Here is a 21,835-nt window from a genome sequence, read left to right as displayed (position 1 = left end):
ATCCTTCTCACATGAGGCTTCCCAAGCCTGATGGCAAGAGGGCAAGATGGAGCTTGAATGTAAAATTGTAATAAGCAGTAAATAAATGAAATGTGTTTGGATATGTTTGCACTGGGTATGTGTGACCAAATTGGTTTTCCTCCCTCTCTGCACAGCTTTCATACCGTATTGTTTCACTGTGCAACCACTTATCGCGCTCGCTGGTGGAGAAAGTCCAGACACAAGATAAGAGTTTGGTAGGTACATTCCTCACACGGGAAGAAGAACCAATCATACTGTGCAGTCATTTCTGCTGTCCTTACAGGGATGCACAGCCCAGCAGGACAGCAGTGACTTGGAGTGGGAAACCAGATGAGACCATGGCATCATTTGTGTCTTTAATACTGCTGTGTGTTCTGTTACTGTGATCGGAATTTAGTGCGGGGAGAGCCAGTGGCTTGATAGACTTCCTAGGGGCTAAGCACATTTATTGTGTAAAGGAGCAGCAGGGAGCCTGCAGGTGATGTGTGGATCGCAGGCAGTGACCATGGGATGTGACTGAGATCTGAGCAGTTGCAGGGGAGCTCAATGCTCTTGTGCTGGGCTCTGTGATGGAGGGTGGGGGACCCTGGCACTGCCTGTGACCTTCTGGAGTGAACTGTGAGGCTCTATTAGCTCTGCTGTTCTCAACAGATGATACTGATAACATTTTTAAGAGCATGTATTTCATTTACATGACAGAGACTTTGTGGCCTTTCTATTTCAGAGAAACTGTGAAAGTGACAGTGAGGATCTTTCACAAAGAAAAGCCCATCTTCAGAGGAGAAGCAGCATCTCATAATGGGATGAGGATTCCATGGGCAGGAGACAAGAATCTTTCATCCTTGCTGAAGCAAGCAGCCCTGGCAGCAGACTTCTTGTCTGAGTCCTTGGTATGATGCTTCTTGTTTCTCAAACTACACCAACAACTGGATGATGGTCTTAAATACCTACTGAGCATTTTAGAAAATTGGGAATCAAGATTCCCTGGGAAATGCTACAGCACAAACACCAGTTGGAGTGTTTTTATATGTTAAGTGGTTCAGTGATAATTCAGTCTATTTCTGATGTCGAATGCACTCAGGGTGTAGGGTTTCTACTGATAATCTTTTACTCTAGAATAATTCCCTTTCCACACAGTGTTTAAGACTGTGTTATTATTTCAGTCAGGGAAATTGCTAGTGAGTCTTAAGGATTTTTTAATGCAATTTTTATATTTGTTAATAGCATAAATATTTGATGACAGGTATCTGGCAGGTTTTGTTAGCTATGTGCAGTACTCTGTTATTGCTGTCACTGAAGAGAAAATCACAATGCCATTACATAGCATAACCTTGATTTTGTGAACCTGGCAGTAAATAGTTCTGAAATGCAACAAGAACTGTGCTCTGGCCCTTGTCTCTGGGTGAGGATTACCACAACTCCCATTGTCAGTGTGAGTACGACTGACTGTGGCACTGAGGTAGGCCAAAGCAATTTTTGGATGACAAAGAGAAAAAAAATCTGTAGTGATTTACATGCACCCAAATCCAACATTTTCCCAAAGGATGACAGGATGCCTCAAAAAGGCAATTAGAAACCTAAGGCATGCGAAAAAATAGTCTTAGACTTTGTTATTGTTGTCAATATTGTTTATTGTCAGCAAATTGGAGACTTGTTAACACCTATTTGTATAGGTGCTGTTTACATGTAACCCAGACTGCAGACATCTGGTTTTTATTCAGGGAATTGTATCCAAAATTGAGGAAATAAGCACTTTGATATTGATGTAACACCTTTGCACAGGGAAGTTGCATCATTTTAACTATATTACTTTCTAAACCAGTATTGTTCAATTGGTAGCAGAAAATGTGCATAGACTAGGGTATTTTTTCATTGAATGTATTTGCTAGAAGTTCCTATTTATTTTGCCATTTAATGAATTAAAAATCAGAAGGCAAGTCTATTAGAAACAACTATAGACAGATGAGGAAACTGATTTTGTTTGGCTTTACACTTGTCATCTCTAGGCTGAGGTTTTAGAGTTGAAAACTAGTATCAGCTTAATTTTGATGGCTTCCAGTTTCTAAGAAAGAAATAGAAATATGCTACTTTTATTTGTAACTGTATCCTTGCTTAGAGACTAAAATGCAGTTGATAAGAAATTACTTCTGTGTAAGGAAGAAAATGTATGAGAAGCTTTGGAGGAGAGAGGCAGAACATAGGATTTGAAACAGAAAATGAAGGAGAGGGTGGGACAAAAAAAGCAGTGGAGAGGAATGAGTATGAGAGGGATGTTAAGGTGATCCTGGACTGGGAAAGTTGGAGGAAATGAAAGAGAATGTGAATATATGAATTGTGGAAGCTGGAGAGTGAATGTTTCTGCAAATAATTGCACTGCACTTTTATACTACTTATTTCTTTTTATTTTGTATCTTGTGCTGCCATAGCCTGTGATGTGTGCTGGTCAAGGGATAAGGTGCAAGGCATGGGCTTTTCTTCATATTGAATTAAAAGGTGTATTTCTGAACTTTCTTTGTAATTCTTGAGACAGAATCCTCCAAAAGTGTTGCAGCAATGTATGTATTAAGAGGGCGCAGTAACAAGGAAACCTGAGGTTTCAGTGCATCATAATTTCAGCTGGAATAGAGTTAATTTTCTCCGTAGCTGGTAGTGCTGTGTTTTAGATTCAGTATGAGAATGATGTTGATAATATGCTGATGTTTTAGTTCTTGCTAAGTAGTGGTTATCATAAGTCAGGACTTTTCATTTTCCCATGCTCTGCTGGTGAGGAGGTACACAGAAAGCTAGAAGGGACCATAGCCAGGGACAGCTGACCCAAAATATTCAAAGGGATATTCCAGCCCATGGAATGGCATGCTCAGTATGCAAACTGGGGTGAATTGGCTGGGAGCCACAGGTCACTGCTCAGGGATGGGCATTGGTCTGTATGTGGTGAGCAATTATGTTGTGCATCCCTTGTCTTTCCTGCGTTTTATTCCTCTCTTTTCCTTTCCATTATTGTTAATTATTATGATTATAATTATATTTTCCTTTAGTTCAATTACAATATTGTTCATATCTCAAAGTAACCCTCAAAGCTGGCTTGCCAGTTCTCCTCCCCACCAGGGCCAGGGGAAGGTGAGTGAGGGGCTGTGTGGGGCCTAGTTGCCAACTGGGGTTAAACCATGGCAGTGTCTGGAGGGAATCTTTCATAAACAGAACTCTAAAAATATATATTTGGATAAAAAGCTGCCCACCTTACCTACCAAATTTTGCTTCCTGCTTTCCCAAGCATGTGGAAAATCAAACAGGCTCCAAGCCAGTGGTATTTTTCTGAATTTCTGGACTTTAAAAACACGTTTGGTTTTCAAATTTGAGGTTGTGAGATGTATATGTAAGTTACACTCATGAAAATTAAGCCCTGGTTAAAATAGGTGTTAGGTTGTTGGATCAGGATTGTGCTCTCAGGGAGATGGGTCATTTTAATCTAAAATCCTAGGAACTATTGAGAAGGATGGGACACAACAGAAAGGCAGATAGAGGAGTGCAAGGCTGTGTGAAGCTCAGGCTTATTAATTCTACCTTTAATAAATTAATTCTACCTTTATAAAGATGTAAGGTGGTGTTTTGACAAGACATTACAGACAGCTCACTGCTCAGTCTTCAGCCTTTGTGCTAAGGCCGGGCCTTTCTCTCTGGCACTGTCACTCCACATGGCTCCCAAGCAACTCGATTGCACAGGAACCACAACAGCTTTCGTGTCCTGCCAAACTATTCCCTGACTTTTCCAGCTAGGAGCCTGCTGTGAGTGTAGAATCTCTTGTTCTCAGGACTAATGTTGGTGGCGCATTAGGAAGCTTTACAGTGCCTTCCCAGCTGTGGTGTTCCCTGTGTTCATCACCCTGTCTGTTCATGAGGGGAAGCTCAGCCCTCTCAGGGAGGTACAATGCAATTGTGCTGCTGCCAGCATTGGCAGGACACCTGCTCTGTGCAGGGCTTGGTCTGGTATTCACCAAAAAAAAAAAAAAAAAAAAAAAAAAAGACATGGAAGGAAATGGAACACTGAATGATTTTGTGTTACAGAATCTGCTTTGCTGGGAGAAAAAAAAATCTACTTTCTATGTATCATTCTGTTTTGCAGTAGGGAACCTGGAGACATATGAAGTTATAGTCTGAAGGGAGGAAAAAAACCACAATAAACCCCACAAAAGCCCACAAGTATTTTTACTTTAATAAAGTATATAGCTATTTGGTTATTTTTATTCTTATTTTAATGGTGATGTTTTTTAATCTACATATATTTTTATTAAGAGAAACACAGATTTTTAAATTTTTTTTTTGTGCCTGGAAATAGTACAGACTGTCAAAAATAGCAGAGATATTTGTTACTGTGATTTGTCACTGTGATTTGCTAATAAAGTGTTAGAAAGCAGGACGGGTGTGCGTGTCTGTGTTTCCCCCGGGCCGGGAGCGGGGCCTGAGCCGAGGCCCCGCAGCCGTGGAGTCCCCGAGGCCGGGACGCGGCGGCGCCTCAGGGCAGCGGGAGGGAGCGGGCCCGGGCCGGCGGCACCGGGGCGGGTTCGTGCCGCCCCTGCCCCCGGTGCCGGCCCGCTGGGGGTGAGGGGGGCTCATCGGGCGCAGGTGGCGACAGGGCCGCTCTGGGGCTGCGGAGGAGCCGCCGCGGGGGCACTGGCTCGCCCTGTGGCCCGAGAGAGCTTGCTGGGCCCGATGGACCGTGCTTCCCCCTCAGCACCGAGGTGCCCACAGCGCAGCCCGGTGTCCCGCACCCTCGACAGCCAGGTAAGCCCGGCGACTGCCGGCCCCAGCAGCTCTGCTAGTGCTGCTCTCGCCTCTGGTCTGTGCTGTCTTACTCCATTTACTTTCACTTGCTCCTTTTTTCTTTTAATAAGAGGTATTGTTCCTATCTACTGTATGTAAATCGAGGCATTTGTATGTGCATGGAAAAGGAGGCATATATTTAACAATGTCCAGTTGAGAATCAAATAACTCAGAGGCATTTTTTCCCCTTCTCTCATTTCTATGTGGTTAGTGTAACTGGCTGACATTCTGTATTGCTGACATAAATGTCTACTCTGTCTTCACATAAACTTCAAACTTTTAACAACTTCAGTGCTCAAATGGTAGGTAATACATAATTTTCAGCATGTGTGTTTCAGTGAGAGGAGTTAAAGAGGGTCCAGGTACACCTTGTTATGGGGCAGGGCTGGCAGGGAACCATCACCTGGCAATGATCATGAACCAGATGAAATGTTATTACAGCAAACCTCGTCCAGCTGGGACACAAAGGGTTTGGGGGGAGGGCTAGACCTGTACCCCAGCTGGAGTGACCGGGTGCGTGGCTGAGGCTCAGGGGCAGGAGTTTGGCCCTGAAGCACAGCTCCTGATGAATTGAGAACATGAAGGCTTCAAATGGACAAGAAGTCATGGTCCTTGTCACAGTGAGTAACTTCGCTGAGGGAAGGGTGGATTGAGGAGAAGCCTTGGGGAGCCCCGATGGAGTGGAGAATGGGCTTTGGCTGTGGGAGAAAATGGGAAGGAATGGCTGGCCTGGCTGTGGGTCTGGGGTGTGCACAGGGGTCTGTGACCATGCCCTGTACACAGTGTACCCCATATCAGAAACATGGGTGATCCAGGAGCCTAAGTATGGACTTAGGGCTCTACCTGCAACTCTTTGTGCCAGAGCCTGCTCAAGTGTCTCCTCACAGTGTCATTGCTGGTGTAGTTTGTTGTTATTTTTGAGGGGTAGGTGCAGAGACTGTCACTGAGGATTAGCTTTTTATAGCAGTTTGCTTCAACTTTTGACCATCCATCTCAGAGGTGTAACATTTTCCTGTTCTACTTGGAACTGTGCTCAGTCGTGGCCTTTTTAGGTGGGATATATCTGCTCAACAGAAAACGTAAGAAAAAGTCACATCAATATTTCCTAAAACATGTTTTTCCCAAGGATGAACTTTGTGAGCTTTGTTAAAAATAATTGTTTGAAGTATCTTGTGTGCGTGTGAATTGTCTTCATATAACAATTATTTGGTAAAAATAAAAAAGTTCTTAGGTAATTCAGTTATCTTTTAAATCTTTTTACTCTATATACATAAAATATGCTGTAATGTGTTTGTATGAAATTTGAAATTAATGAGATTTACTGTTTTGAAGTGTGGGGAAGCTTTTCTAATTTTTAACTTAGAGTCTCTCATTCAGTTACCAAAGGATGGGAAATGCTAAATTCGGTTTAGACCTAGTCCTGCAATTCAAGAGAAAACAACATAAGGATGGAGTTGTGGTCTTGGTGCTGCACCTTTAATCTTATCTTAGTTCATGCTGGGCATTTAAAAGCTGTAGCATATAAAGTTAAGTCCTCAGAAGTCTGCAACAAGTGAAGTCTGATTTTGAAATGTGAATGACTCAAAGCCCATAATGAAAAGTTGGGAATATGTAATGCTCCTCACTGGAGTGCTCCATTTCCCTGCACCTGGATCAAAGAAGGAAATAAAGGCTTTTCTGAGTGTGGCAGGAGCACTCTGCAAGCCAGTGGTAGTGAAAGTCAGTACTTAAAAATGCAGTGTCCGCTGCACAGTGTACTCCTATGAGCAAATCAACAAATTAGAGATTCCAAATCCTTTCCTGGAGTATGGTTATTCAGCCAGGAAGAAATTCTACAGGAGTCTGTAGACATCTGGAATGACATGAAGCAGGCAGCTGTGTCATTGAGGTAGATCCAAAGCCAGCTGGTGGGGGCAGATCAGTTAGCAAACACGGTACGTCATCCCACGAGTCAGAAGTTGACCCAGGCTGGTTAACAGACCTGTGACTTGTGGCCCAAGGTTGTGCTATTATGCAAATACTAACCTACATTTGGTTTGGGGGTTTGTTTTGTTTTTAATTTTTTTTTAATCCTAAAGACTGAACTCATAGAGCTATTCCATTTGACATGCATAATGTTGGAAAAAATATAATGTACAGGATCTCCAGAGTTATTAATGCAGAGTCACTATAATGCCATTGTAAGTGGAACCATTTATACATAAAATTATTTAGATCTCTAGTTTTGGGCTTTCTAGAGCATATAAGACAATTTATGATTTTCTTCAGGATTGTATCCTGGTGTTACTGAGGAGAGGTAAAAATAATCATGTATGTGAAGCTGCAAGGACCTCAGCTTTTGCTGTAGGTGGTAAATACAGATTTTTTCAGATTGCAGTTAGAGGAACCTGGGTAATGCTCCTTACAGGAGGGACAGCTGTGCTTTCTGCACACAGAGATGTCTCAGAGTTGCACACAGAGAGGTTGAACCAGTTCTGGCCTTCAGAAGCCTCTGCTCTCTGGAGTAAAAGCCACTTGTTTCCTTCCTATAGTTTCTTTTTGTAGCTAGCTGTAGCAGCTCCATTCTAGAAGTGATTTCCTGGGTCTACATGTTTAGAGCCAATGGGTGTCACTTGTTTTGCTTTGAAAGCTGAGGCTATTTAGTCTGCAATCGTATGTGCTTAAGGCATTTCAGCTAAAATACAGAAATGGTCCTTATGTGCCTTGTGACTACTAGAGGTCTCACCCCTTCTGCAGGGGGATATGGGCCACTGAATAGCCCAATCAATATGATTTCACCAGAAGCCCTTTATTGTTTTCAGTACAATCCAAATTATAGATTCTAAGTCTATGGTCCATGTGGGCACACATCTGTGGGTTGGCTAAGTCCCTTGCTCATGAGACAGGTACACCTCTTTCAAGACATCTAATTGGTCAGGATCTATCAACACATTGTGCCTCCTTTATCTAGGTTTAGCATTCTTGGTAGTCGGTTTCTAAGGCTCTTCTAGCCCTGTTTTTCTCAGTAACCTTGATGAATTCCTGAGGGTTCTAGTAGCAAAATTGCAGGTAGTTTGATAAGATTACTCACAAACATTTTGGCTGGTGCATTAGAATGGCCTGTTACACAATGCATTGCTACAATTCCGCCTTCCTTTTCTTGCATCAGACAAACTCTATTGTATTTTTCCACCAAGCAAGTCACCAAGGCCTGGCCACTGCCTGAGCTCTAACCTGGAAGAGAATTCCCTAGACATATTTCAACACAAGGCTCTTAAGAATCTTAGGATGAATGACTAATTGAACCATCTAATAACTTGTCTCCTCCCTTCGTGAAATTCCCTCAGGATAGGGATGCTTTAAACACAGCAAACTGTTGTACTGCTTCTGTAACAAGAACTAAAGGTCACAATATCATCAGTTCAGAGGAGGTCCTCAAGGAAGCTCAGATATTGTTTCTTGTAACTCTGAAAAATACTTAAAAATTATGAGACAGCACTGGTTCAAACCACAGAGCTAGTGCAGAAACTAGCATAAACAGCTAGAGAACGATTTAACACATATTTAAGACAAGGTCCTTAACAATAGCAGTTACGAAATACTTAAAGCAGTTAAAAATAAATAAATAAAATCTTGAAACAACATGTGTTTTCTAAGAAGCTGGCTATAACACAATAGTATCAACTTATGAATAATGCCTATTATCAGGTCAGTAAGTTCACACCGTACAATTAATATTCAGAGCTCATGTTTGAGATAGAAACAGTCAAGCCACAGACTCTTGTCTAAAAATGTGAAAAGGTCCTGGTTTGTTCTTCTCTATAATTCAGCCGTCCTGATCCTAACTATCACTGACTTTTGACTGCAGTAAACTCCCACTGTAGGGTTCCTTTTGCAGACTCTGACTACTGGTTATTTCTTACTAGAATATGACTGTATTCTAGTAGGAATAGGACAGTAGGATATGACAAGTATTCCCTTGCTGCCTCTGACCATGGGCCTTCACCCAGCTCGAGCAGGACTGCGACAGACTCCCGCTGCAGGGTCCAACTGCAGACCACACTGACCTCACAGCAGATTTCCTCACCACAGGGAGCATCCCTCCCGTTTGGTCAGTCTTCCCAAACTATTCTTACACTACCTTCAATTCCTTCTTCCTCAGGATCTCCTGACTAGCTATCCTATTCTTTTATCACACTCAAAACACAGCTGTGACTTATCGGGGTAAAGTCCACTGTCCTTCAGACCGTGTCCTGCATCTCCTTGAACACAATGTATTTCCCGGTTCTTGGGCATTCCCCGCGGTTCAAGGCTGTGCTCTCCCGTGTAATATATCAGTTGTAACTATCTGAAAAAGTTCAGATAATATATTCCAAATTTTCATGTATTTATAACAGTAAAATGAAACAAAAGGGGAGATAAAACCATGAGCTCCTTCGCCAAATGAGTTGGAATCCAAAAAACAGGATAGAATCAAAATGAGACTGCACTGACAAACCTAATCCAAAGCTGAGAAGACACACAGCATCCCACAGCAAGGATGGACAACAGCATCCCACAAAGAAAAAAGCTGGAGAGTTTATCTACCATTTAGAAGAAGGTCCTCAAGAGCTTCCACCTTCTACTCAAGTTCACAAACATCAACAGACCCAGAGAACCCCTAGAAAATGCAGAAAAGCCCAAACAGCTTTGCCTCCTGCACAGCCTGCATGACCACAACCCATGGCATCAGGAAGCATGAAAAAGAAAACACTGAACAACTCACCAGTAATATTTACAATAACTCAGACTGAATAACACTCAAATTTGGTAAACAAATTTTGACAGCAATAAAGCTTAACAAAATGAACTCAATAAAACTCTGCCCTAAAAGGACTTCAAATTAATTACTCAATTATTACCTCAATCAATAGCTCAATTATTACCTCAGTAAAACAGAAGGTACCTTTAAGAAGACTCAGAGACAACCATTATACTGAATACAACTGTGGTCTATATAAAACTGGAATAAAACCTTATCTAGACTTACTAATATTGAAACTTAGCAGACATAAAATCCACCAAAGCAACCCATTAAAATTTAGCCTTGCTCAGTTTAACAGAAGCATTATACCCTTGGACCTTATGAAAATACAACTGCAAATTAGGACCTCCAAAAGTTATAGATGCAACAAGATATAGCTTATTCTATTGGTATTGGTATAACACACACACACACAAAAAAAAAAAAAAAAAAAAAAAAAGGGAAAAGTGAACAACCTGTAAAAGAAATAACAGCATGATGATGTACTGCAGGGATAAAGGTCGCAACAAGCATATTAAACTCCTAAGTAATTTAGTTATGAAAAAAATCCCTGGCAACTGCAATTTCTTGGAAACAGAAATTTTGTAAGGTTTCTTAGAGTGCGGGGTTACTGAAAAAATAAATATAACACAGAGTAATTTGGCACACTGGTGAACAGTGTGTCAAATACAATCTCGCAGTTGTATTTTGTGTAATTTCATCTGGCAAATTCATTTGCATTCTTGTTAAAGAGATCAGACTATATTAAAATCTTTGGTAGGTAATAAGGCACTGCATTTTACTGCTTTCTACCTCTCCAGTCACCGTAAAACTATAAAAAATCAGAGATCAGATAGAAAGCAAAACCAACCTAGAAAGAAAAAAAACCCCTTGTCTCAACACCTTTAAGGCACACAAACTCAATACGTAAAGCCTCATTAAACAGAGATAGTCAGAAGCCACTCCGCGCTGGAGCAGGGGAGGGTTATGCTGCCCGCAGGGAAAAAAGACCTCTCCGGTCGCTGCGGGGAAAGGAAAACCAAACAAACGCCGCGGTGCTGTGCTCACATTCGTAGGGATTAGATCCTTAACTCTGGAATGCCCGAGCAAGGGTGGCGGTGGGAGCCGTGCAGAACCAGCGCGACCCGCGACAGCTCCCGGGGCTGCTGCATCCCCGCCCCGCCAAAACACCCGCGATAGAAAGGCGGAGGGGAAAAACAACACAAAGAAAATCTTTAAAGACCGCACGCAGCAAAAAAGGGAAAACACCAAAACCAAATATGGAAAAGGTTAAAAAGACACAAAGCCCTTGTGTCTCCCACCTCCTGTCCCGGAGCCCGTGGAGCTCCATAGAGAGGGGCCGCCGCTCGAGGGGCCGGCCCGGCAGAGCCGCCAGCTCTGTTGAAAAGGCCGCGCAGAGAGCGGGAGCGAATGGCATTGGAGCCCGGAGCTCCGGGAAGGGGCTGTGAGCAGGAAATGTGCTCCGGTCCCTGCCGTCTGCAGAGCTCCAGCGTTCTGTGTGCAGCTGCGAACTGACCAGAGCTCGGGGGTTTCTTGAGGATAAAACTCAGCCGCGCGGCACTGCCTTTTTATAAAAAACCCCCAAAACCTATACTCTGAAATCCAGACAAGCATCTTTTAACATAACTTTGAACAATTTTAAATTGATCAGTTCTTCTAAACTCGATAAAGTTAATTTGAAGAGAACTTAGCATCTGGATACTGAAGCAATAGCATATAACTTAACAGTACTCTGACCTAAACGTAGTAGTTCAGTTCATGCTTAACTCTATCAACACTTAATTTATATTAAATGTAACCTTGAGTATAATTCAATATTTGCAGCTTTACCAAAGAAAAGGAAACAACACTTATAGTTTGTTAAAACTGCTATTCAATTTTGCAGCGTTTTGGAGGTGTCTGTACAATATATTCAAGCTTCTTCTATTTCCTTGTGTATATTTTAGGAAGATTCTGAGTTGTTGTATCCCTGTTACCATCTTCTTTTGAGACTTCTGACAAGGTATTTTCATCTCTCTGCGAAGCTGAGTGCTCTTGGATTTTTCCAAGTTGCGGGTTATCTGGGATTGATCACGGTGTCCTTCTTGGGGTACTGCGTTCCCTGCGGCCGGGCTGGCAGGGCTGGGGAGCAATGCCAGGCAGGGCGGGCGCGGGAGCCGCTCTGCCCTGCTTCGGCCTGTGTGTCCCTGGCCACCGTGGAAGAGAAGGCGAGCGCTCTCTTCTGAGTTTCTCGACAAGGCATAATCAAAAGCTGTTCAGTCACTACGTCAAAATCTCTCTCTTTAATAGCTTTTCATCTCACCTCAGTCCAATTAAGTGATTTTAATTTTTTTCGGAAGAAACGTGTGATTTAAAATTTGAGGGGTCTCTTTCCGGATTCAGTGAGCCTGCATCTTGCGAATCTGTCCCTTTTGCTGAGATAAAATAATATCCTCGCTGTTGTATCCCTTCTATTTGTGTATAACCTTCTGTTCCATTCTTCCCTACCCCCCGCTCCTTGCAATAATAGACGTGGCCAGAGGCAGCGCTGTACGCGGAGGCTGTGAGCCTCGGTGGTCACAGAATGGCGTCGGCGGCAATGCGCATGCTCCAGATACGGCGTTGTACGGAAAAGAACAAGAAGCAGCCCTTGTGTTGAGAGAAAGGTCTTTGAAGGGCACCGCCATTTTGTTGTACGGACGGCTGTGCTGCACATGCACAGTGCTGCTGAAGGACACCGCCCGATTCCGCGCCATGTTCAAAATGTGTTCGCTCGGGGGGGCTGCCTGCATGGCTAAGGGAGACATCTGCACGACTGGGCAAGCCATGCGCGGGGTCGTGGGAGCCAGCAAAAGCTCAGCGGGACAGAGCGCGGAGTCGGTCACGGCTCAGTGGAGCCGAGCACGGCTTCGATTTCAGCGGGGCTGCCCGCGGTTTCTACGGGGAGCGGTCAGTGACGTAAATGCCCGCTGGAACCTCAACTTGCTCATGATTTCATTTAATACGCGGCACGCAGGAGCAAAGAAGCTGTAATGCAAGCCTATCAAAGTCTTTAAATTCTAATATACATCCCGTTGTCATTTCAAGAATTTTTGACTCTATCTGCCGTCCTCCAGTGCCCGCGGTTTCCCAGGGAGGTGTGTTTGTTTCTGTGTTTTTCACACCGCTCGGGTCCCGCTCTGCCGGCTGGTTCTTATTTTTGCGTATTTTGTGCTGTCCCGTGGCCGGCTGTAGCCGCAGCCTTTCGCTATTTGCATTCTGTGCCTGAATTTCGTTTCACTGCAGGTTGTTCGTCCTGCATTCTCTTGACCCCCTTTTCGGGTCATGTTTTACCTCTCTCAGAGAGAATAAGTTAGGGGACATTTGATGTGGCCTGTGTTTCATTGGACAGTGCCTTTCCCATCCCCTAGCCCCGGCCTCTCACCTGTTTATCGGCGAACCTGCTGCAGCCTTAAGAATTTTTTTTCTTCTTTTTTTCGGGGGTGTATTCGGGAGGTTCGTGCCCCCGTACTCCGAGCCCAGTCTCTTTACTCCCACCCCCGCGGCCGCCGAGGCTGTAGGCTGGGGGCCCTGCCTTCTTCACCGCAGACCCCCTTCGCACCCGAACAGAGTTCAAAGAGCTTCGGTCCGCAGCAGTCTCACACGCCCTTCTAACCTCGTCGTGGGTCACTACTATGCAGCAGGATAAGAGCCACTGAATAGCCTAATCAATATGATTTCACCAGAAGCCCTTTATTGTTTTCAGTACAATCCAAATTATAGATTCTAAGTCTATGGTCCATGTGGGCACACATCTGTGGGTTGGCTAAGTCCCTTGCTCATGAGACAGGCACACTTCTTTCAAGACATCTAATTGGTCAGGGTCTATCAACACATTGTGCCTCCTTTATCTAGATTTAGCATTCTTGGTGGTCGGTTTCACAGGCTCTTCTAGCCCTGTTTTTCTCAGTAACCTTGACTGAGGTTCTAATAGCAAAATTGCAGGTAGTTTGATAAAATTACTCGCAAACATTTTGACTGGTGCATTAGAATGGCCTGTTACACAATGCATTGCTACACCCTTCTCAACTGAGAGCCCTCACCTGGGTAGTAACAAATGCTCACTCCCTGTGCTCCAAGCAACCTCCAAGTGCAGAGAGTGTGAGAGAGAAGATGCAGCACCTCTGGTAGCTGTGCTGAATGAAGGGGTTGGCTATCCCACAGGAGGAGCTTGGTGCTTAGTTCCAGGTGACAGTTCAGGGCTGCCTCCAGAGGCAGACACTCTCCCACGGTCCAGTGCACCACTGAAGGAAAGAAGCCTTGAAGAGGAGTTAGGCTTCAGATATGCATTTTTTATTCCGTGAGTTATCTAGGGCCCATTAGTAATTATGGAAATATTTTTCTATTATGTGTAGAATGATTAGAGGGCTAGGATGAGGTGCTGAAAAGCTTTTTAAATGCTTTTTAATGGTGGGGAAAAGCACCTGCAGCTGTTTAGTTTAAGCTGGTGTAGTAGGCCTCTGCTTTTCAGTGTCTTTTTTGTAGGTATTGAATGCACTTCAGAGGGCAGTCACTTTGTTGGGTATGCTAATTACTAATTGTAGAGGAACCAAGGTTTTCGAACATTAGCACATATCAAAATTGCTGGTTTTAGTGAAAAAGTTCTTATAGCCTGCCAAACATGGGTAGGATGCAACTGAGGTGGCACAGACTAAGTGCTTGAGATAGCCTTATCAGTGAGATCCATATGTTCATAAGGAAAGTGCTGGCTTTCACTTTTCATAAAATACTGGGGAAAAAAACTGGTGCATGAAAATGAAAAGTTTGCTTTTTGCATTATAAGTGCCAAGGAGGCAGAAAATGTAAGTTTAATGCATATATTCTGCCTAGGAAAGTATGGTTTGGGGCAGATAGGATGGGGAGGTGGGTGAATCATTCAGAAACAGCAGTGATCTTCTGTAAGAATACCTGGAAGGGAAAGACCTCTGAACAAAATCTCTAGGGAGCAGAATGAAGATAGATGTGCTAGTACACCTCTCTAAATTGCCAAACAAGGGAGTATGTTTGCAAGAGTCTGTGGGTTCCTTTCTTATTGTCTTCTGATGCAGATTTCTTGCTTTGTTCTCCTCCCCCCAAACTGTACTTCCACTCAGGTTTTTCATTCCAAGGAGCACTAACAGTTTATTTCTTTTAAAAGTCCCTGTAAGAATTCCAGATGTTCATTCTGTTTGTTTTGAAAATCAACAGGCTACCAATTGTTGGAAATGGGACTGAGACTTTTTTTCCCATTGATAATGATGAGCATTTATTCTGTTTAATGGCTTTGGCTCCACTGAGTAAAGTAAAACCTAATGGAGTGTTCAGATGGGTTTCATTTTTGGCAAGTTCAGATAACAGATACATGCGCCAAAAAGCCCTTTGGGGAAATAGAGGCTGTTTCACCACTGGATCTCATGCCAAGCTCATGTGTCTTTAGAACTATCTGTGCAAGTAATTTATGTCTAGTGTTAAAGGTAGACCAAGCAGGATGTCACACCACTGAACCTATCTGCTGCTAGAAAACTCTTATTAACAAAAGAGGGCAATAAAAATGTCTTCTGTCTCTCAATAAAAATCAACTTAAACCAAAATAAAAGCACAGTATAATCTGAATGTGACAAAAATGGCAATGCTGCCTGAAAGTTTGGGACATGACTTTCAATGCCTTTTGGGACAGGCTCCTCATGACAAAATCTGCACTAGCAGTCTGCATGGCTCAGCTTCAAGCAATTTCTGTAATTGAAATTAATTAAAATACTTATGACCTGCTGTGATCTGAAGTGTCTGCCTCTGCCTTTGTTGCTGTTGTTACTGCTTATATAAAAGGGAATGCCTGATCTTTAATAAACTACATGATTGGCAGGAAATTTGAAAGATTCTGGCAGAACAATGTTAATTTGGGAGGCACCGATCAGCAGTCCAGCAGGTGAATTTTAGCAAGGAAGAGGACTGACCTGTCCTTGCTAGTGTTTTTGTGAACATTAGAGCTTCTTCAAAAACATGCTGAAAAATCAGAGGGCCAAATTTTGGGGATTGCTGCTAGCTGTTCAGGATAGGCTCTGTGTATCTTAAATAAGGGATCCTTTGCACACAGCTGAAGCAGCCTGATGGGTTTGTAGTCGTGATTATTAGGGAGACACCTTCTTTGCCCCTTTAACAGATATCCAATGTACAGTACATTTAAGGCGAGGCTGCTGACAAGGTACTCGTTATCTGCAAGATGTTATATATCTGCAAGTGGCAGATAAGTACTCTTCTGAGGCTGTGGTGGATGTAACATTTCCTTCTCCCTCTGTCGTCACTTCTGAAAAACATAGCCTGAAGCAACACCCGGAGTGATAAAACTCTTACCACTCCAGATGGCACTGATGGGAATGTGGGATTTCCAGTCCCACCAGGTAACCCACCAGGGCTGATGGAGGGAATCCTTTGGGCTCCAGAAGGGTGGCTAAAGGCCTAAAGGAGACTTGTTGAGCAGTCCCCACATGGTTTGGCCTATGTTCCTGACTCTGCACCCAGAGAACATCTGTGAAAAGAATTAGATTCTTTTCCACTCCCTAATGGAAGAATCAGTGAAAATCCCTCTTCTGAGACTGCAGCAAACAAATTTTCCTCCAGAAAAAGTTGTGTTTTGTGGGGCCTTTCAAAAGGCACCTTTCAAGACAGGTATTCTAGTGTCTTCGTTCATGTCTCCTACTTGAGCATCAAATGAGCCTCAGTGGGGCTTTCCTGGCAGACTGATAGAACACATGCTCCTAAATAAATCAGTCTGATTCCATTTGTCTCCACTGCTTGTGAGCAACGCAGATGGGTCTGATTGAAGTAAATATACCTCACTGGCAATGCTTGCCAGGCTATGTGTTAAACCTGTGCCAGGACCTGAGCATGGGTTCTGAAAGGTGTTTTCCCTGTTGAATCTCTGCACCTGGATTTAAGGCTGATAAAGCAGTTGACAAAATTAAAAAAAAAAAAAATCTAATTTTTTTCAGGGAGCTCAATTAAACCATTGTATAGTATGTATTATTAAGAGGTAGCTGAAATGTTACTTCTCTTGGCTTTGGTTAGTACCAGTGTCTATCTCAGTCTGCTTTGAAACTAATTAAACCTAAATCTGCAAGGTGATGTGCAGTAATGAAGAATTAGTTGATAAATTAACTAATAAAATGAAGAAAAATCTGCTTGAAAACCAAAATGTGTGACTTGCTTGGTTTAAGGCTGTGACAGCTGCAACTGCTCTGAAGGTGCATAGATAAATTTGGCCATAACCAAGCCGAACTCAACTAGCCTAGCTCATTAAAGAGTAGAAGTAACCAAGTCCCCGGGTATGATAATGATAGGTTGGATTTGAACTCAAACAGGGGACCCCAGCCAATCCCATTCAATCCTCAATGCAGACTGGCCAGGGAGCTGAGACCTTGACCTATCAGGTGTGTGAGTGCAGGAATTTTTGAATCCTCTATAAAAGGGGGTGTCCATCAATAAATCCTGGCTGTTGTTTGACCTTTGGTGTGTTCAGTTGTGTGCTTCTCTCCGAAACTGCAACCCTAATGTAGCGTAAGGCAAAAAAGCTACAACTAGCTGTAGTTATTCAGAATATATTTCTTCTTCTCAGAAGAAATGGAAACTCTATGGAAATTGAGCAAAATGAACTTCCAACATTGTCACGGGAATCTAAGAATCAGTTGAAAAGTCAATTTTCTGTATTGAATCAACACTAGTGTTGATTCGCTAGCAAGTTATTTTATTTGATAACAAAGGAAAGTTAGAATGTTTAAATGCTCCTTCACACAGGTTTCCTCTTACCCCACCCAACCTGTTATGCTTTTTTGGTACTTGTTGCAGCTTTGTTTAATAACTCCCTAGAGAAACAGGAAACAAAAGATTACACAGAAGTTCTGTTAAAAAAAAAATCTAAAACCATCAAATAAAAAATTGAAAAGTTATAAAATGTTATGTACTTTTCAAATCAATTTTTATGCAGCTGCTTTTAATCAAGCTTTCGTAATATTTCTGTACAGTAAACTTTTCCTGTACTTAATAGCAATGTACAATTATTGCCAGCCAAAAAAAGGTCATGTTAATGTCCTAGTATTGTTCTAATTGCATGAAGTAAAGATTTTGTCTCCCTACCAATTTTTCTTTCTAATGACTACTGCAGCTTTTTTATGTTCTGTTGAAACAACATATTACTGAAACTGTTCTCAGGCAGTACAGTTCATGCCAGATGAGTGGTTTGCACCCGAGCACGTGTTAAGTCTTAAGTACTTTGCAAGTGACACACTGTCTACTTTTGGATTTTGTTCAGTAAAAATGTAAATAGGACAGTGATTTTGAGGGCAGTGACTTCAGAGAAAGTTATATGTAGAGCTATAAATTGTTAGTCAAGATCTCTTCTGATCCAAATGCTAAAGATCAGCAGAGTTGAGATATAACGTAATAAAATTGTATCTGGTCTTCAAATGCCTTAGCTAATTAACACATAATAGAAACTAGCAAATTTGTTACAATATTCTATTTAAAATGCCTTACCATGTTTGTATGTGGTGTCTGAGCACTGTCTAGTTGTGGGCAGCTTTCAGAATGGTGTGAAATATCCTCTAAGGCTTAGCAAGACACTGATCAACTTGACTTATTTTGTCACATAGGTTTTTGCTCACAAAAAATGAGCATGTTCATGAAAAGACTAGTTTCACGCTTCTTTTTAAATATAGGCTTAAGACCTTCTTAGCTTCTCACTGAACTGTGACTTTAGGGGTGTTAAGCTTCTGATCACTGCATAGGCAAGATACAGAAATTATGACTCACTACTGTGAGAAGTTGCTGGGCATTTGCTACTGACCCAGTATCCCAAAATGTGAAGTGACATTGTATGTTTGGAGGTGCCCCGTGGTTGGCACCATGTCAAGCTGCAGTGCAGATGCCCCGTGTGTGCTGTGCAGGGCTGGCTGCTGGCCAGGGCAGGCTGGCCCGTTTCCCATGGCACTAATTGCTGTCAGCATGCCTGAGCTGTTCCCTGCTGCTCCACTGGGATCCAGTAGCTGTCCTTTGTTTCCTGTCCTATATTGTCGCGCAGTCCTTCTCCCATGTCACATTCATATGTCAAACTATTGTGCAGCACAGCCTGATTTCTCATGCTGTAAAACCTATTATTTTCAGATAGAGGAGAACATCTAGAATTGAATTAAAAGTCTGACCCTGAGCTCTCTGAAGGACAGGGTTACGCATCTCTACCAGATGTTCTTCTGAAGGAGCTTTGACTTATGCTGTGCTCTTTCTCTATTTAGATCTAAGGATTCCTGTCTTTGCAAAACCTGAAAATCCTTCTCCATGGCCTGCTTCAAAGGAAGAGGCCGTGTCTGTGCTCTCTTCATTGATGTAGACTTTCTATTTGACCTGCCTCAGTTTAGGCATGGCTGTGGATCCTGGGGTATGTTAGAGCAGCCAGGAATGGAATGAACTTGGGTTTGAAAATTCAAATGTCCCACATCAGTGCCTGGAAAGATGGACAGACAGATACCTGCCCTCCCTGTTATCTCACTGTTGTTTTATCTTAATTGTCTCCCTGCTCTATGTGCTTGAAAGCCTAATCTCTTCTCCAGTGCCCAGCTGTGGCACAGTTTCATCCCCATAATTCCCTGGCAGGGCATGGGATCATAAGATAAACCCTAAGGGCTGGGTGTGTGCAGGGATTCTGGCAGAGGAGTGCTGGAGAGCATCACTACAGGCTTTCTGCCCAAGAGTTACCAGTCATGGATAAGCAGCAAGCAGAGTACTCCGGCTTGATGGATATTGTGTCAGGGAGCTTCCTTTTTGCCTAGGCCACTGGGACTACACTTCTGCTTTTGGAAAGGCCTGGTATAAGCGATCACTCTCTCTTTCACTAATTGTACCAGTGTACTTATAAAAATTTTTCACTTTATACCTTGTCCTTTGAAATCTGGAGGCAAGACCCAGCAAGGTTTGTTTCCACTATCTTCTCTTTCAAATCCTGAGCAGGGTTTTCCTCTCAGCATTCTCAATCCATATGTCCCAAATTACTTTCCTGCAAAACTGCTGCTGTTGTGAACAATACTTCTGCCTTACCTTCCTGTAGTGTTGATTCCTTGTTTTCACATTAGCATTTCACCTTTTGATTCAAAGAGGACACCCTTACATGAAGCGTGAACATATAATAGAAAGTGCTACCTATGCTGCTTTAACTGCCTTGCTGTTTTTGGTTTAGCAGGGTCATGACTGGTGCATCGCTTCTAAACTGTGGCCAAAGTAAAGGACTGGGTTTTTTTGTTTTGTCTTCAGTCATGAACTTTAAAAATAGTTCTTCCAGCAGCACATGAACAATAATATTAATTTGTATTGTTTTATTCAGCTGCTGCATGACAGGATGACATCAGTTTTGGTTTTAATTCCTTTTGCGTATTTTTCTTAAGACATCTGTTACATGGAAGAAGAGCTATAGACATTTCTTGGAGTGGCATCTCCAAGTATTAAAATAGTTTGTTCTCTGTTGTGTATGGCTATACATACTCCAGAAAGCTTGTGAATGTTGGTGGGCCAGTCAGAATCCATGCCTTGAAAATATTATTTTATTGAAAATAAAATACCAAACTGTCTCACTCCTGTGCTTCCCCCAACTTCTCTTGTACCCAGCGATGCTGGAGCCTTTCCTCTGCCTGAGGCTCATGTGAGCAAGCACTGAAGTGGGAGATGTTGCCTTTCCAAGCACCGGATCACAGTGTTCCACTGAAGCTCCTGTGTCAGGCTAAAGGACACAGGTGCCCTGGCAGTGCGAGGGAGCGTCTGCTGCACCAGTCATGTGTGCACTGAGCAGAGGCCAGCTAGAATAAAGTGTATTTGCAGGCTGGCTGGCCTTGCAGTGCAGGGGGCTGGGTCACATGTTCACATGTTGATGAGAGAGAGACAAATTGGAAAATGTCCTTAAAAAGGGGAGAAAGGGTAGTGGATGAGGGCAGCAGGGGAATGACACTGAGGAGAAGCTGGGACAGGTGGGGAAGGGTCACTGTATTGGACAGTGCGGGCAGCAAACATTAGGGGAGGTGTAGGAGGTGGCAGTGGGTGTAGGCCCATCCACTGTCCTTAGGCATTGTCCATGTACCATGTCCTGTTACCTTTCAATATAATAGGAGTTTTTATTTCTGTGACACCCCACAGCAACAGAAAAGAGATGGCTAATGTCATTCCCACGTCACCATGCTGAAGTGAGCCATTCTGGCACTCGTCTTATCAGTGTGTTTAATTCCATAGCTTGGACTTTGTTCTTAGCACCAATATTCAGCACTGGATAACCTCACTGAAATACAAATGTGAAAGCAGGACCAAAAAGGATCCCAAAGCCTCTCCTTGCTCAAAGGCTGGCACAGCAGGTATCTAATTGTACATTGATATGGTAAACTCTATATGTGATAGCAGAGAGTAGGAACTTAGTGAGTGCTTCAGCTGGAAGTAGAAAACTGACATAATGAATTTCTAAGCTAATTCAAAAAATGATTCGTAATGTTCAAGTAGTGGTAATTTACATCCCATCCTAAATATGCTAATTACTCAGAGGATGTACTGATGGGCTGTTCTTTAGGACACTGGCTTGGTTAAACAGGATGCTCTTTGCAGCCCTTTTTGTGCAAAGGGCAGAGCTTTGTATTCGTCTAGCCAAACATTTCTGTATAATGGAACTGTTTTCCATTTCAAAGCAAAACTTGGGATTATTTTATGTTTTTATTTTTCTGTAAGGAGAATACCAGGCTTTTTTTAAACAAAAAAAGAGAAAACTACTAAGGTGTGTTGGGTGGTAGTTTGGTTTCACTCTTGGCAAGATGAGTGAAAGGTTTTTAATGTTGCTTTTCCATGTGATTCTGTAATTAAATTGATTTAACACTTTCTGTGTAGAGCTTGATATAGTCCACTTGGAGAAAATTCAAAAGTAGGTGTAGGATGGGGTTTTAAATGAATTGTCTCTTGTGTATTTGCCTTGCTCTTTTTTTACTTCCCTTTTTTTTTTCTTTTAATCAGTTTTATCAGCTCCTACCTGTTTTCATATTTCTCATTGTAGAATTGGCTGAAGTGTTTATTAGTGTTTCATTATATAAATATTTTAACTCCTCTCTTTTCTGGGTGATTTAGGGCTGAATTAGCTATGTCAAAGAGGAAATGTCTCTTGGTTGCTCTGTTATTCTGTCTGTCAAGCCCAGGACTTCATGGCAC

The 21,835-nt window shown here is 42.7% G+C and overlaps 2 protein-coding genes across 2 annotated transcripts in view; both read left to right on the top strand.

The window, feature by feature from the left end:
• The window catches only part of DAPK2 (death associated protein kinase 2), a 51,191-nt gene extending 41,166 nt beyond the window's left edge, over nt 1-10,025 (top strand). The window contains exons 11-13 of the transcript XR_010082346.1: nt 156-236; nt 746-4,800; nt 9,216-10,025. The gene's annotated coding sequence lies outside the window, so the exon portion shown is untranslated. The remainder of the gene's footprint in view (nt 1-155; nt 237-745; nt 4,801-9,215) is intronic.
• Nucleotides 4,668-21,835, top strand: part of HERC1 (HECT and RLD domain containing E3 ubiquitin protein ligase family member 1) — a 109,552-nt gene continuing 92,384 nt past the window's right edge. The window contains exon 1 of the mRNA XM_063412166.1: nt 4,668-4,800. The gene's annotated coding sequence lies outside the window, so the exon portion shown is untranslated. The remainder of the gene's footprint in view (nt 4,801-21,835) is intronic.

The sequence above is a fragment of the Prinia subflava genome, chromosome 15, assembly GCF_021018805.1.
Source record: "Prinia subflava isolate CZ2003 ecotype Zambia chromosome 15, Cam_Psub_1.2, whole genome shotgun sequence".
Classification (NCBI taxonomy): domain Eukaryota; kingdom Metazoa; phylum Chordata; class Aves; order Passeriformes; family Cisticolidae; genus Prinia; species Prinia subflava.
The sequence above is the reverse complement of the archived record's forward strand: the minus strand, read 5'-3'. Positions and strand labels throughout refer to the sequence as shown.